This window comes from Pteropus vampyrus, unplaced genomic scaffold (assembly GCF_000151845.1).
Source record: "Pteropus vampyrus isolate Shadow unplaced genomic scaffold, Pvam_2.0 Scaffold87, whole genome shotgun sequence".
NCBI classification, from domain to species: Eukaryota; Metazoa; Chordata; class Mammalia; order Chiroptera; family Pteropodidae; genus Pteropus; species Pteropus vampyrus.
Genome location: NW_011888868.1, coordinates 6,653,860 through 6,671,976, shown reverse-complemented (window position 1 = coordinate 6,671,976; position 18,117 = coordinate 6,653,860). Strand labels below are relative to the sequence as shown.

Below are 18,117 nucleotides of genomic sequence, written 5' to 3'. Positions count from 1 at the left end.
GAGTGAAGTTTGGAGGAAGGAAGTGCAATAAACTGAGATTTGGAGCGAGAGTGGAAGGGGTTTGGCTAAGAGTTGAACTGAGTGGGGCTTGGAGTGGTTGGTTTAAGGGGTCACGGGAAATTAATGAGAAACCTGTGAGACAGCAGAAGGTGCAGCCTAGAAATCGCGGCTTGAAATCGGTATTTTTAACAGGAATAAGTCCATAGCTTGACAAGTAAAAACACTGTTCTTTTGGAATAGTTAAATTCCTATTTTATTTGTTTTGGATCATGCTCACTACAAGAGTCTCTTTAAAAACTCCCTCCATATCTCCGATTTCAAGTTGACTTTTGGCAACTAGATATTTAGGATCTTAAAATTGTTTTAAAAAAAGAAAAAGAAAACAAATGTTGGTACTTGGTTGTAACCCTTGTGATTAGTGGCCCATTCATAGAAAAAAGAAGGAGGCGAGTCTATAGAGAATTCCGTAATTGGGTCTGTTTAAATCAAATCAGAAATCTACGGGTTACTTACAGAAAGCCTGTCAAGAATATTTTGAAGTACTTCCTGCGTAGGTGACATTAAGTTAACTGTTCAGGGTAAAGACTGAACAAAAAAAGTCTCTGTTAAAAGGAATATCTCTTGGGAGCGCTGAATTGACTTTTAAGTACACTCTGGAGATCTAGTTGCACGCTCTATTTTTTCCTTGTGAACGTGATGCAGTGGTATATCTGTTTAATTCATAAAGAACTTTTAGAGACTGTTAGAGAAAAGAAACATTGTTCTTCTGGTGGCATTTTTCTTTCCCATATCTTAATTACATTTAACACTGATATTTTATTACCATACTTTTGCACTTTTTAATTGGTCTTGCCTAGAAGAAGGTAAAAATATTGTATCGATTTGAGTTTGTGCTTCGGGTCGAAATTCCATATTTAGCCTATTGAAACAATGTACAATTTATCTTTCTATAGTCGTGGGAACAATTTTGGTAGAAAGTTGGCTTTACATCACAGTGCTTTAGAAAAAAATAAGTCTTTAGCAATGAAGTCGATGGCTTAACTTGCATTGTTTGGTTGGTGAAAAATGTTGTTATTTTTATTTTTAATGTACAGCACCTGGTATTCATAAGTGGTCTATCCAAGTACTAACCAGGCCCGACCCTGCTTAGCTTCTGAGATCAGACGAGATGGGGCACGTTGAGGGTGGCATGGCCGTAGACTTGAAAAATATTAAAATGACAGATTTTGCCATCACAGTTTTAACTTGACCTAAGGCTTTAATAACTTTTACTAACCACTTAAGGTGCTTATTCAGAACTCTCTTTGCTAATAAGTCCACACACTTTTCACATTACTTTTGGAAAATCATTATAGGATTATTGCTAAAGTTTGAACTGTTTCGTATTTAAGAATAAGAAAGTATGGTCACAGTAAAGCTTTATAACTATAACAAATACACTGACAAAGATACTAAAGTATTTCACTTGTGAAGGTATTTATGTAATTCTTTTGAGATTGCTTAGGAAAATTTAAGACTTTATGAGTGTTTTTAGAATTAGAATTAATTAGTTGGAGCCTGCGGATTAGAAATCTTCATGATCAAAGTATGTTTAATGTCAGAAACTTGTTTAAGCATTCAGTGGACAAAGCTAGGAAATATGTTTTCAGAAATGATCAGTTCGTATTGATATTTTAAATTCCAAGTGAAAGCTAACATTATCATTGGAATTTCCTACAAAGAAAATGGATTCAAATTTACAATGCCATTATTATAAACCTTAGTGAGTGCAGTTGATTTCTTTTCAGTCCTTTTCGTCCCTCCTTAGAACGTATCCCACTCAAGATGAACTGTTAGAGAATTGTGCTCAAAAGTTACTTGAAATAACAACTTTCTTTTCTGTTTGTAATCAATTTGATTACTTTTGATTATCAAGTTTGACTTTTTGTGTTTATTTCTTGGGTGCTTTTTAAATTCTTGATTTAATTTTTTAATGTTATTTTACATGGTTTAAAATTTAATTCTATATTGAAATTAAGTCTTCTTTTTGACTCTAAGCTCTTCACTCGCATTCTCACTCACCCAATGTATGTGTATGCTTACTTTTCCTTTCTTACAAAAGTGGCATAGTGTAAAAACTTGTGACCCTTTTTTTGTTAAAAATATTTTACCATCTTAACCATTTTTAAGGATACAGTTCAATAGTGCTAAGTATATTCACATAGCTGTGCCACAGATCTGAGAACTTTTTTCATCTTGCAAAACTGAAACTCATTCACCTATTGAACAGCTAGCTCTCTTCCTCTCCCAGCCCTGGCAATCACTATTGTGCTTTGTTTCTATGAGTTTAAGACACCTTGTCTGATGGGAATCATGCAGTATTTGTCTTTTTTGTGACTGGCTTATTTCATGTAGCAAAAATGACCTCAAGGTTCACCCATGTTGTAGCATGAGATGAGATTTCCTTCCTTTTTACAAAAGAATGATGTTCTGTTGTATGTATGTACCACATTTTGTTGATCCATGGGTGAATGGATACTTGGATTGCTTTTACCTCTTGGCTGTTGTGAGTAGAGCTGCTGTGAACTTAGGTATGCAGATATCTCTTTGAGACCTGCTTTTAATTTTTTTTTTTTTGGATGTACACTCAGAATTGGAATTACTGGATCATAATGGTAGTTTTGTTTTTAATTTTTTGAGGAAATGTCATCCTGTTTTCCATAGTGTTTGCACCATTTTACTGTCTGGCTAACAATACAAAAGGTTTCCAGTTTCTCCACATCCTCACCAACACTTGATATTTTGTTTTTTAATAGTAGCCATTGTAATGGGTTTGAGGTGATACCTCATTGTGGTTTCAGTTTGTATTTCTCTGATGTTTAAGGATGTTGAGCATTTTTTCATGTTTGTTGGCCATTTATATGTCATGTTTGGATAAATATCTATTCACATCCTTTGCCCATACCCAAATTTAGTTGGGCTATTAGGATTTTTTTTTTTTTTGTCGTTGAGTTGTAGGAGTTTTCTTTTCGTGTGTGTGTGTGTGTGTGTGTGTGTGTGTGTGTGTGTGTGTTCTGGTTATTAACCCCTTATCGGATAATATGATTTGCAAATATTTTCTCCCCTTCTGTAGGTTGCCTTTTTACTCCGCTGATTATGTCCTTTTCTGCACAGGTTTTTAAGTTTGATGTAGTCTCATTTGTGTGTATGAGGCCCTTTTTATCCTCCTAACACTATATCCAAGGAGTCATTCAATATCAATTTAGGAACCTCCCTCCCCCGCCCCCCCAACTTGTGATAATGTGATTTGTAATAAGAAATATATATTTTTGGTCTTTGTTCTGTTTCTGGCACAGATTTCCTAAAACTCTTGACATTTCCTAAGTGATTAGAGTGATAAAGGTGCCTTGATATTCATAACAAACCCCTTGCGACCACACCTGAGTTTATGTTAATGAGATGACTTTTGAAAAGCACCTAAGGATGGGGGCTGGTTGCCAGGAAAACCAACCCTGTGATTAGGGTGTTGGAATTTTTAGTTCTACTTCTTGGACCTCCGGAGAGGAGAGGAGAGGGACCAGAGGTTGAATCAGTTGCCACTGGCCAATGATTTAATTGCTCTGGTATTGAAGGCTCCATAAAAAAACCAAAAGACAGGGTTCAGAGAGATTCTGGGTTTGTGATTGCTTGGAGATTGGGAGAGTGGTGAGCTCAGAGAATATGGAACTGCTGACCCCCTTCCCACATACCTTGCCCTATGTATCTCTTCTATCTGGCTGTTCCTAAATTATATCCTTTTATAATAAACTGGTAATCCAGTAAGTAAATATTTGCATTATTTTCACTCTTTAGTTATTATGAATAAAGCTGCTTTGAACGTTGGTGTACAAGTTTATCTCTGGATGTAATGCTTTCAGTTCTCTTGGGAATATATGTAGGAGTGGAATTGCTAGGTATTATGGTAATTCTAGGTTTAGGATTTAAGGAAATTCCAGACTTTTCCCAAGAGACTATATCATTTTACATTTCCACCAGCAGTGTATGAGGGTTCCAGTTTCTCCACATTTTCACCAACACTTGTTATGTCCCTTTTTTTGATTATAGCCATCCTAGTGGATGTGAAGTGTTACAACTCATTGTGATTTTGATATGCATTTTCCTAGTGACTAATGATGCTGAGCATCATTTCATGTGCTTAATGGCCATTCGTATATCTTCTTTAGAAAAATAACGATTTAAATACTTTGTCCATTTAAAGAACTGGATTGTCTTTTTATTATTGAGTTGTAAGAGGTCTTTATATATTCTACATGCAAGTCCCTTATCAGATACATGACTTGCAGAAATTTTCTTTCACTCTGTGGATGTCTTTTTACTCTCTTTATGTTATTAAAGCACAGAAGTGTCTAATTTTGATGATGTCCAGTTTATTTTTTTATTTTTGTTGATTGTTTTTGATATCCTATCTTAAGAAGGCTTTGCCTAACTCAAGGCCATGAATATATATATTTGCTGTATTTAATGCAGTTAGTTGTTGGTCAAGCAATTGATTTTCCCAACCAAGAATGTGGATTGTTGTCCATTGGTATAAATATGAATTTGAGTTTGATTCTGTGGTTAGAAATCTGTAAGCTTTATTTCATCCATGTAGCATGTGTTAAAGTTTCCTTTTTAAGGCTGCATAATACTTCATTAAATACACCACATTTTCTTTACCCATTTATCCATTGATAAACATTTGAGTTGTTCTTCATCTTTTAACTCTTGTGAATAATGTTACTATGAGCATGGATGTACAAATATCTGTTCATGTAGTTGCTTTCAGTTCTTTGGATATATACCAAGAAACCTGTAGCATTTTGTACGTGCTTTTATAGTCTTTTGCCCTGTTGTGTTATAAATGTTTATATGTCTTAAGATTTAAGCAAAGGCATGTGGTAGGGAAGCATGAGAAATAATAAAATTGATTCAGTGATTAACAGCCTTTCAAAACAGCACCAGACCCACATGGGTTCATTGATCACTTCTATCAAACATTTCAGAAAGAAATTATACCAGTTCTCTACAATCTCTTTCAGAAAATAGAAGTAGAGGGAATACTTCCTAATTCATTCTTGAGGCCAGCATTACCCTAATACCAAAACCAGACAAAAGACATTACAGGAGGAAAACCATAGATCAATATCTCTTGAGCATAAATGCAGAAATCCTCAATAAAATTTACCAAATTTAATCTAACAATGAATAAAAAGAATTATACACATTATGACCAAGTGTGATTTATTTCAGCTATGCAAGACTGGTTCTGCATTCAATATTGAATTGATGCAATTAATCTATCACATCAACAGGCTAAAAAAATCATACAGTTGTATCAATAAATGCAAAAAAAGCATTTGAAAATTGAATATCCATTCGTGATAAAAATGCTCAGCAAACTAGATGTAGAAGGGAACTTCTCCAGGTTCATATAGAACATCTCCAGAATACCCCTACAGCTTATATACTTAATAGTGAGAAACTAAATACTGAGATCAAGAACAAGGCAGGGATGTCCATGTTCACCACTCCTTTTCAGCATTGTCCAGGGAACCATAGCTAATGCAGTAAGGCAAGAAAAGATAATAAAAGGTATATAGTTTGGGAAGGTAGAACTTAAACTGTTTTTGTTCACAGATGATGTGATTATCTATGTAGAAAATCTCAAGAATCAAAAAACTAAAAAATTCCTTTTATTCAGATAAGTATTATTAATATCTTTAAGTGGATGGTTACTGGAGAACAGATTATTCTCGTAATTCTAAGGTATTATCCTAAGGTATTAAACATTTTAGATATACAGAAAAATTGAAAGTTTATACCATATACTTGCTTCCTAGATTGAACATTTGTTCTAATTTTGCTTTATTTTTTTTCTTTGTTTACTAGGGCTGCTATAGCAAAATAACCACACATTGAGTGGCTTAAACAAGACCTGTCTTACAATTCTAAAGGTTAGGTGTCTGAGATCAAGGTATCAGCAGGGCTTTGTTCCCTCTAAATGCTAGGAAAGGGTCTGTTCCACGTCTCTCTTCTAGTTTCTGGTAGTTCCTTGGCTTTTGACAGCATAACCCCAATATTTACGTGTGTCCAGATTTTCCCTTTTTGTAAGGATACCAATTCTACTGAATTACGGGCCCACCCTACTCTAGTATGACTTCATCTTCACTAAAGACATCTCCAGTGATCCTATTTCCCAATAAGGTACTGCAGTTTAGGATTTAAACACATGAATTGTGAGGGGATGTAATTCAACTCAGTGTATTCTGTCTCTACATACATACATATTTTGTGGCCATTTGAGAGTAATTGCAGACGTCATGACACATAATGCTTAAGCATGCAATATCTGCATACAATATCACATCTAAGAAAATTAGTTTTCTAATATGTAATATCTAATATGTAATATCTGGTCCATATTCAAACAGTCTTTGATAGCTGCTTTTTCAAACCAGGACCTATTCAAGGTTCATATGTTACATCTGATGGTCTCCTTGGTTTTACTAGAGCAGTCTTCCTGATTTTTTTTACACAAACTTCTTTCTTCTTTCTTTTTCTTTGTTGTCTGTCAGTCAGTCAGTCATGCAGTCTGTCATTGTCTTTCACAGAAGTATCTCAGTTGTAAATCAAGCCTCTATTCTCTGCCAACCTGATGTAGGACTGGTTAAAACCACCATTTGCTTCCTCTGTCCAAGAGTCTTAATGCAGAAGACATGTCTCTTGATGGACAGTTAAGAGGACAACTGTTACATTGTCTCTGTTAATAGTTGTTCTGGAGGATGGACTGCATCTCTGTGTCTCAAGGGTTGTCCTCCCACCACAAAATGTTTATTTTGTAAATGTGACACATCGTATATTTTAAGTTAGACTATCCTGAATATACCCCTTCAATTTGGTGAAAATTCTCTTAGGTCATTTCTTGTGATACAGAAACAAAAACTATTGTGAGCAAATATTGTTTGTTGGATCTTTCCACTACATAGTTACTATTTTTCCTTTGTAGTTAGTAAGTATCTTGGAGGAGATACTTTGAAACTATATAAATATACTGTTTCTTCTCAAACTTTTACTCATTATTTAGCAGCCATTGGTGGAGCCTGTCTGCAGCAAGTACTACCTGGTGTTCATTGGTGATTTTCTGTTGGCATGTGTTTTAACAAGTTCTCTTAAAATTTTCATGTGTGCCAGGCAGTATGTAAGTCATTGGGAATATAAAGATTTAAAACATTTAGTTCTTGCTTACAAGGAATTTATAGTATAGATGGAAAGACAGATGTAGTTTTTACCATTGTAATATACGCTTTTCTAGAATTATATATAGTATACTTTGGAAAAGCAAAGACTGCTTAATAAATACAGCATAATAAATAAGCATAAATTTACAGAAATAATTGGTATAAGACTATGCCAACAAAGGTTGTGAAAATACAGTAATATACCACTTAATGGACAGGTAAATGTCCTGAGAAATGTGTACTTAAGCTGATTTCACCATTGCGTGAAATCATAAGAGTGCACTTACACAAACCTAGATGCTATAACCTACTATACATCTACGCTACAAACCTATACAGCATATTACTGCACAAGACATGAAATTAAATCAAGCACAAGAGAAAATGATGCAATCAAGAGACACAGTAAACACAAGATATATGGGGCTGCTGCCTGCATAACACATACTGTTGTACAGCAAACTTTGTTGTAATAAGGAGGAAGAATACACTTTAAAATAATGGTAAAAAATGTAGAATAAGTAAATATGTAAACTAGTAACATAATCATTTATTATTATCAAGTGTTATGTACTGTACATAATTGTACAATACTTTTAGAGGACTGGCAGCTCAGTAGGTTTGTTTACATCAGCATCACCACAAACATCTGAGTAATGCATTGCACTATGTATGACGTTATGGCTACAGCCTCACTAGGTTGGAGGAACTTTTTAGCTCCATTATAACCTTATGAGATCACTGTCTTTATGTAGCCCAACATTGACTGAAATGTTATGCTGCACATGATTGTATTTGACAAAGCTAGAGATTTTAGAAGAATACTTTTAAAGAAAAACACCACTCATCTCTTTATAAAAGTAAACCATATCTGTTTTGGACAACTTGTAAAAATCTAAGGTATAAAGAAAACAGCAAGATTTTACCAGAATTCTTTTTATGTGTTCCTTCTCATTTTTTGGTTTGTGCTTGAAAGTATTCAGTTCTTTTAAAATAACAGTAATTTTTATTTTACAATCTGATTTTTCCACTTAACTTTAGATCATGTACAATTCGTTTAAAATAGTTCACATTTTAATGATTATATAACGTTTCATGATATAGATATGCAGAAGAAATTTAGTCATTCTCTGATTCCATATGCTTTTGAACTGAACTGAACTGAAAGATTTTTTTCAAGAAACAATTTCTTTTAATTGCCTACATAGATTAAGTCATAGACTGTTTTTTTTTTTTTCCTGAAATTTACAAATATATAAAGGGGCTTCTGGAAATCACAGCCAGTTGTAACGTTGTTTAGAAATAGCAAAAGTTTTCTTGAATGTCAAATACAAAATTGTCATAATCATTCTTTGCTTAACAAATTTTAAGTATTGAGTGATATTAATGGTTCTTAGTCCTGTTCCTTCATTTTGGAGATTAAGCAAACAAAGACCCAGAGGTGTCAAAAATTTCTCCAAGGTAGAGAAGGAAGTTACCAGAACCCTATTCAGAGTCCTAGCTTCCCTAATTCATTGTTCTTTGCACTCTGATGATATTGTACCCTATTCCTCCAAGGTTTAGGGATTCTTTGAGGGATTATGAATAGTATTAGAGTGGTACAACTTTGCTATATGTCTTGAATTTGCTTCTTAGATGCAGGAGATTTAAAAGAGAATATCCTTACACTGTGTGTACCATCCAATTCTATTATTTTCCTTTGTGAATAGTTAGTGCTAACAACTCCAGTTTATTCTTGTTATTCATGGTAGTAATGTTCTATAAAGTTGTTGCAAACACTGAACTAGCAAATACTGAACTATTGCTCCTAGGGGAAATATAGGGTTAAATTCCTGGGAGCATCTGCAGACAATATTTGTATCAGCCAGTCAAAACATAACCTTGTTTAATCTATGTTATTGTTTAAAGATACCTTATTTAATGTCTATTAATTCATTAACATTGAGCTCATGGCCAACAGCAATAGTTGCAACTCATGCCTGAACCAATTCCTGAACCAAGCCTATCTAACCATATCTTCTCCATATGGCATTTCTAGGCTTCTTGTGCTTAGGAACATTAGACAGCACTTGAACTTAACATTTGGATGCCATTTTAAGCAGTGAAATCATCAACAAAAGAACAGATATTTAAAAAACATAATAGATTGCAAAAGGACACTTGTTTACAGTGTAGGTTTGTATAGACAGTTGTTTTGTTAACTTGTTTTCTCTGTATTTGAACTGGAGCATAGTTCTAGAGACCTAACTAAATTTTAAATATTCGTGATTAAAAAATGTAATTCTCTTTGCCTGACAGGTGTAGTTTTGTTGTAAAGATTGAACTCATCAGAGCCTTTGGCATAAAAAGTTCCCATTGTATAGATTACTCCCCTTGTACTGATACCAAGGAGCCTCTAAATTATTAGTAGATTGCAATTTGGGGATAGAAAGTATTCCTTAAGCACATGTGAAAGGACAGCTTTTTTCTTTTTCTTTTTTTGAGAGTTGTCTTTTATTTCACATTAAGTTAATATTTGTTAGACTTGCGCCTTATTTATTTTAAATAATGTAATGATGAAGCTAACGTCAGTTCTCCAGGAATATTATATTGGGTTGATTTCTCCATTTGGAGGGGCCTATCACATACACATGTGACATGTATGTTGTCTTTCAGTCTTACGGAGCTTCCAGCTAAAAACTATCCCAGGTTTTTGGTAAAAAACTTAATTCATCATAGAATAAGCAACTGAATTTATATGTCTCATTTATAAATTAATACTATCTTGTCATTAAAGGAAATTGGATAGGACCCCTATTGCTCTAGAAAGATTGTACATGTACTATATACTTGAATGGAAAAATAGTCTTAAGAACAAAATTCTGAATTCTGACTTCTATTTTCCAAATCGAGTGAGGGAGAAATTTTACAATGTTTTAAGTTGAGTTTTTTTTTTTTTTAATTGAGTTTTTAGTTATCAACTCATTAAATGTTACCTGTGGAACAAATTTAATTCGGGCATATGCATATGTGTTTATAGCATACCACTGCCCTGCTTTGTTTGTTTGTTTAATCACAACCAGGGTAACCAACCAAAGTAGTTTTATTTATTCATTTATTTTTAGATCCATAGAACTTTATATTTTCTAAGGTAAATTTCATCAAGTGAAGGCATAGCTTGGTCATTTTCATCAGTGAATTTGGAAAGTTGGAACTGGATCACACTTTTAGTATTGGTTACATCTCTTGTGAATAATTTGTAATAATATCTTAAATTGCTAACACACTTTGCAGTTGTAAAAGTTTTTTTCTGTAATAGTTATTTAGACATAAGTGTAAGTCAGTAGTGAGTTCTCAAAGATCGGAACTATTTTCATAATAATACTGAGATATTATGAGGCCTTTTTACTCTTTTTTTTTTTTAATTGACATTTGTGCTTATGATACAAAAGCAATAATGGATAAAACTCCTGATTCCTTAGCGTGATTCAAGGCAGTGGCACCAAACTGTACTAGTAGTAATTATATGTTTACTACCACCTCACACTTGTAGTTAAAAAAAAAGAAAAGCCAATTTCACATAAGAATGTCTTTGATGAAGCAGCAAAAATAATTAAATGTCAACCCTTGAGTATTTATATATATATATATATATAAAATTAAAATTTTTTTTAAAAACATAGGGTGCATCCCTGTAAAATTCATCTCTTGAATCCCTAATGTGATGAGATTTGGAGATGTAGCTTTGGGAGATAATTAGGTTTAGATGAGGTCATGAGGTGGGTCCTTGTGATAGAATTAGTGTCCTTTTAAGAATGGACACCAGAGAACTTGCTGTCTCTTTCTGCCATATGGAGACACAACAAAAAGGTGACCATCTGCAAGCCAAGAAGAGATCTTTCACTCTGTGTTGGCATTCTGATCTTAGATTTTCACCATCCAGAACTGAGAAAATAAATTTCTATTATTTGAGCCTCTTTGTTTGTGATAGTTATGGCAGCCCGAGCAGGCTAATATTTAGTGTAATGAAATGGGAGGTGTGGATGAAGCACTTTTGCTACTTACAGAAGTAGGGCAGTTCTCTTGATGGGAAATTATGTAATGATAGTATTCACTTTTTTTTCATGGAACTCATTTTTTACTTGAAATGGTGACAGACTGTTCAAAGAGAGAGGTGGAAAGAGATTAGAGAGGCAGGACCCCAAGTTAACATATCAGGAATGAAAGACGGGCTATCATTACAGATCTTACAAACATTAAAATGATAATAAAGGATACTATGAATAAGTCTATGTCCCAAAATTTGATAAGTTGAGTGAAATTGATTAATTCCTTCAAAGACACAAACTGCCAAAACTCACTTAAGAAGCAATAGATAACCTGAATAGTCCTATATCTTTTAAAGAAACCAAATTCATAGTTAAACTCCTTCCAACAAAGGAAACTTTAGGTTCTAATGGTTTCACAGGTGAATTCTGTCAAACATTTGAAGAAATGGGAAGTGTGGATAAAGCATGTTTGCTACTTATAATGTCTACCCATCCTCTTCCAGGAAGTATTAGAAGGAACATTTCCCAATTCATATGAGGCTTGATATAAAACCAGATAAAGATACTACAGGAAAACTACACCAGTATCCCTTGTGAATACAGAAGTAAAAGTCACAACAAAATTTTAGTAATTCAAATTGCAATATATAAAAAGGATGACACATCATGACCAAATAGAATTTATTCTTGGAATGCATGGCTGTTCAACATTTGAAAATCAGGGTAATTAATAGACTAAGAAAAACAATGTGATTATTTATGTAGATGGAGAATAAGCATTTGACAAAATTCTTCATACTTTCATGATAAAAATTCTTATAAACCTAGGAATAGAAGAGATGTTCTTTTGCTTGATAAAGGGCATCTACAAACATCTGTAGCTAATGTCATACATAATAGTGAATACTTACTAGTGAAGGACTAAATCTTTCCTAAGGTTAAGAACAGTGCAGCAAGACAAGAACAAGAAATAAAAGGGCTTTTGGAACAGAAAGGAAGAAATAAAATGACCCCTATTTGCAGATTACATGATTGCAGAAAACCTCAAGGAATCTAGAAAGTTTCCAGAACTAGTGAGTTTAACAAGGTTGTAGGATATATGGACAATGTGTAAAAATTGTATTTCTATATACTAACCAACTGGACAACTGGAAATGGAAATCAGTAAAAAGCAGTACCATTTAGCACCAAAAATAGGTATAAATTTGTCAAAATGTATACAGGAAAGCTACAAAACACTGATGAAAAAAATCAAAGAAGGCTTATGTAATTGTAGAGAATTATCTGCTTGTGATTGTGAAGACTCGGTATTGTTTAGATGTCATGTCTCTTCAAATTGATCCACCCAGATCAGAATTTCAGCAACATTTTTTCTTGTAGATAGTGATAAACTGCTTTTTAAAATTATGAGATGACAAAGGAACAAGTTGCTAAAACACTTTTGGTAAAGAACAATATAGTTGGAGAATCTCATCTGAAATCTAGCTGATTTCAAGACTTTCTGTAAGGTTACAGTAATCAAGGTACTGAGGTAGACCCCCACAAAATATAATCAGTTGATTTTGACGAAGGTGTAAAGGTGACTCAGTAGAAAAAGTCTTTTTTTCCAACATATGGTGTCAGAACAATTGGACATCATATGAGGAAAAAAAGAGAATCTCAACGTATCTATAATACTTAATGTAGAAATGAACTCAGAATACATCATATATCTAAATTTTACATATGACACAGTAAAATTGGCAGAAGACAACACAGGAGAAAAATCTTTGTAACTTTGGCTGAGATAAGGATTTCTTAGATAAGATCAAAAACACAATAAGTAGGGTTTCATTGTACTTAAAACTTCTCTTTGAAAGATACAATGAAGAGATGGGGGTGGCTTCATTGCGTAGTGGTTAGCACATCTGCTTTACACACAGGTCCTGGGTTTGTGCCCCAAGTGGAGCTGCGGACCGTACCCTGGGTGCACCAGGCCCCCCAAGTGTGCCAGTGTTCCAGGCCCTGGGTGTACACCGCGAACATGTGGGAGGAGACATCACACCTTCAGAGATCCAGTTCTTAAGGGGAAATGGCAACCATCCATAGGTCAGGGGTGGAAGTTAGGGGTGAGAATTAAAGAGTGGGGGAAAAAAGGTACAATGAAGAGAAAGAAAAGAAGTGGCAGACTGAGGGAAAATATTTGCAAATCACATATATGACAAAGAATTTGTATGTAGATTACAGAAGGACTCTCAAAACTCAACAATAAGAAAACAACCCAATAGAAAAATAGGCAAAGATTGAAAGAGAAGCTTTGCTGGAGAAAGATATATTGGTGGTAAATAAACACCTGAAAAGATTCTCTACATCGTTAGTGAAATGCAAATTAAAACCACAATGAGGTACTACCATTCACTTACTAGAATAACTAAGACACAAAACAAACAACTCTTCCTTCACTCTAGCTGACAATACCAAGTATTGGTGAGGGTGTAGAGCAACTGGAACTTTGATACTTTGCTGGTGGGAATGTAAATGGTACAGCCTTTTTGAAAAGATTGGCAATTTCCCGCTAGTTAAACTTATATGACTCAGCAGTTTCAATCCTAGATATTTATCCAAGAAAAATGAAAGCGTATGTTCACACACACACACAAAAACTACACATGATTATTTATAGCAGTTTTGTTCAAATTGCCAGGTACTGCAAACAATCTAAATGTCCTTGAATTGGTGAATGCATAAACAAACTAACATCCATAGAATTCATCTAAAAAAAAGATTTCTTGATACTTGCAATAACATTGATGAATCTCAGAAGTATTATGCTAAATAAGAAATGCCAGAATCAAAACGATACAGAAGGTATGATTCTATACATATGGCATTCTGGAAGAGGCAAAAGCAAGAGTGATGGGAAACATTGTTACTGAACCACCCCCAAAATTCAGGTTTGTGTACATGAAGCGCTAGTAAGCTAAACACTGAGGCACCGGTGCTTGAAGATAGAGAAAAGTTTATTTAATTTGGCCAAAGCAAGAGGATGGAGGAGCAAGATTGCTCAAACCTGTCTTCCCCGCAAAAGCAAAGTAGGGAGTTTTTACGCGGCTAGGGAGTAAGGGAGGGGGAGTTTCAGGAAACTGTGGGAAATGTCTATGTCTTTTCAGTCACAGATAACATTTTGTGCAACCAGACTTCTGGACATCAACAGTTGGTCACAACTTTCTTAAAGGCATCTATTCTTTCTGCAAAACAAATTCATAAATTCTCTTTGTTACCCTGAAGTTGTCTACTGCTGCTTGACAAAGAGGCACCACATCAGTAACTTATACCTAAATTATGAGAACAAGGGATTCCAGGCAAGAAGCAAGTGGTTACCATATGCAAGCTAACAAAGACCTAAATCATTTTGTGCTAAACTAGCTACATTTTTCTCTTCTCTCAAGCAGAGTTTATTTTACTCTTAAACATTTCTCCTGGAACTTGCTTTACAGGCAGGCCTTCAGTATATGACTAACGTACTTTCTTAATCTTTGACTATAAGCTATGTGACAACCAAAGCAATTGAAGCATTTAGTTAAAGCCTATTTCCTATATCTCTGGACTCTACGATCTAATACCTAAACATGTTTATTGTAGACTGTCAATTTCAATTAAGATCAGTGGTCGTCGGGGCCAGGAGTAGTGGTAGGAGGTTGCTAACAGAGGGCCAGTTTGAAGGAATATATGGGGATAATAGCACCGTTCTGCATCTTGATTGTGCTTGTTCCATAATTCTGTACATTTGTCAAAGCTTAAAAATGTATACCAAGAAGTGCATTTTATTGCATAAAACTTTAAAAATAAATCAAGAATATGAACGACAGACCTCAGACTGGGAAAATAAATGTTTGCAGAAGATGTATCTGATAAAGGTCTAAAATATACAAAGAACTCTTAAAATTTAATAATAAGAAAATGAAAAATTAAAATATGGGCAAAAGATCTGAACAGATACATCACCAAAGAAGATATACAGGTGTCAAGTAAGCATATGGAACGATGCTCAAGTCATACATCATTTGAGAATTGCAAATTAAAACAGTGGGATAACACTGCACACCTGTTAGGTTTTCTAAAATCCCAGACACTGACACCACCAAATGCTGATGAGGATATGGAACAAGAACTCACATTCATTGTTGATGGGAATGCAGAAATGGAATAGCCACTTTGGACAATTTGTCATTTTCTTAAAAAACTAAGCATACTTTTACCAGTGGATCTAGCAGTCATGCTCTTTGGTAATTACTCAAATGAATTGAAAACATGTCCATACAGAAACCTGTACATGAATATTTATAGTAGCTTTATTCATTATTACCAAAACTTAGAAGCAACCAAGATGTTCTTCTGTAGGTGAATGGATAAACAGACGGTGGAATTATATTCAACACTAAAAAGAAATGAACTATCAAATCAAAGACACGGAGAGACCTTAAATACAAATTACTGAGTGAAAGAAGCTAATCTGAATACATTTGTCAAAATCCGTAAGATGTACAATACCAAGAGGGAGCCCTCATGTACGCTGTGGGCTTTGAGTGATAATGATGCATCAGTGTTAGTACAATGACTAACAAATGTACCACTCTGATACTGGATGTTGTGGGGGGAGGGAGTGTATGCTGTACTTTCTCAGTTTTGCTGTGGACCTAAAACTGCTTTAAAAAAAAGTCTGTATAAAAATGCTAAATTTAAAAGAAGAGATTGACCAGCTTTAGTATTCAGATGAGTATATGGCAACTGTTCTTCTGTAACATCAATATAGGTAAACTGTTGCTTCAAGGAAAACATTCATATTTGTTGTCGGTGATAAAAATTAAGTTTTGGAAAACTTGTGCCTGCCATGTGAAATTGAATTTCCCAATAATTAATAGTTTTTATAATAAGACCAATGGTGATTTTAATAAAAATGATTATTTTTTTATATGAAATGCGACATTTAGATATGTATAATCCTGTGGAACCAGTGTTTTCCAAATGATTAATGCATAATGTTGTAATCATGCTTGGGTGAAAGTTCCAAGGTGCCATATAAACCAGTGCCTTTAAATGTGACAGAGTTCAAAAAGCTTATTGATGTGATTTCATGTGATACATTATAGTTAATATTTAATAAACTATGACTTGTCAAATTTTCTTGGAATATCAGAGAATATTACATTATCCGAGGTTATTAAAATACTCTTTTTCCATATATATATCTTCGTGGGTCCAGATATTTTTCATATACTTCAACCCAAAAATAACATTGCAACAGATTAAATGCAGAAGTATACATGAGAATCCATCTGTTTTCAATTAAGCTAGACATTAAAGATATTTATAAAAATATGAAAAACAATGTCACTCTTCTCACTAGTTGTTGGGGAAGGGGAAACCGTTATATTGTTTATCATTTTAAAGTGAATTAAATACTTTGTTTCTGTTTTAATTTCTGATGTGCAAGTATCTATAGATATAAATACCACAGTAAACAAATTTGGGGGAATCCTCAATTTTTAAGCATAAAGGGGTCCTGAAATAAAAAGTTTAAGAACTTGCTGTTGTAAGGAAACTTTCACAAGTAAGCCACCCAAGTTATAGTCCAGTGGTTCCCAAATTTTGCTGTACTTCATTACTACCAGGGTACTTTGAAAAATCTCTGCTGCCCAGTTAATATCCCCATACCATTAAATCAGAGTGAATATGAGAACCTTAAAGGCTGGCTTTGGGGACTACTGGCCTCAGCTCATACTTGAAACTTTGAATTCTTTATTCTTAATTTGGGGGGTCACTTTATGTTTACCTTATCTAGAAAATGTGACATAGTTTTTGTTTACTTTTGCATAGGTGAATTCAGCAATCCAGGGAGAATTAGTTTGCCCAGTTTTAAATGCTTTAAATATTTGATAAATTAATGTATAATTCAGTTTAAAAACCAGTGTAAAAATGGGAAAATCCTCTTGATTTGTATGCTAACAAGAGAAACTACACCCAGTAACCATTGACTTTATCTCTTTTGAGAACAGTTAGTTGATGGTACAGGTTTCTTTATCCCAGAATCACACTGTTGAAATAATAGAGTTGTTACTTTCTAATTAAGTAGACAGCCGGATTTGTGGTTATATATGCAATAAATATTAAAGTTAGTGTTTGAAATGGTACAGAAAACTAAATGTAAAAAGCCCAAGTACAGTGTCAAGTAACATGTATTAAACTGGACAGTGCAGTGTCTACTAAAATGTTTCAGTAACCTTATAGCTAAGTATACACTAGTAGCTGTTTACTGCAAGTTATGAAAAATTATGCAGCTAAGTCTGTGGCTGAAAGCTATAATAGTTGGAAAACGCCTACATTGGGAGTTAAGATTGATCTTTAATGTCAACTGTAGTCATCAACAAATTTATAGTAGCAGTTTTAAAATGCTTGCCTTTAGTTGACTATTCCATGTGTGTGTTCTCGACGTGGGTTGTTTGATCTTATCAATTAGCAAATTGCTGATGTTAACTTTTTAAATTGATTTCTTTTTGAGATAATTTTATATTCAACACATTTGTAAGAAATAATACAGAGGGATCCCGTGTACCTTAGTTTCTTCCATTGGTAACAACTTGCAGAACACAATATCACAAGCTGGATATTGACATTGATATAATCTACAGATTTTATTTAGATTTCTTGAGTTTTACTTATACTGATTTGTGTGTGTGTGTCTGCAGTTTCATTGATATGTATATGCATGTGTAGCCACCACCATAGTCAAGATACTTAACAGTTCATCACTATAAGGATTCCTCTTTTATAATCACACCTTTACCCCCATCCCT

At 34.0% G+C, this 18,117-nt stretch overlaps 1 protein-coding gene across 2 annotated transcripts in view; it reads left to right on the top strand.

The window, feature by feature from the left end:
* The window catches only part of WDR33 (WD repeat domain 33), an 82,681-nt gene that overhangs the window by 455 nt on the left and 64,109 nt on the right, over window positions 1–18,117 (top strand). The gene's annotated exons all lie outside the window — the stretch shown is intronic.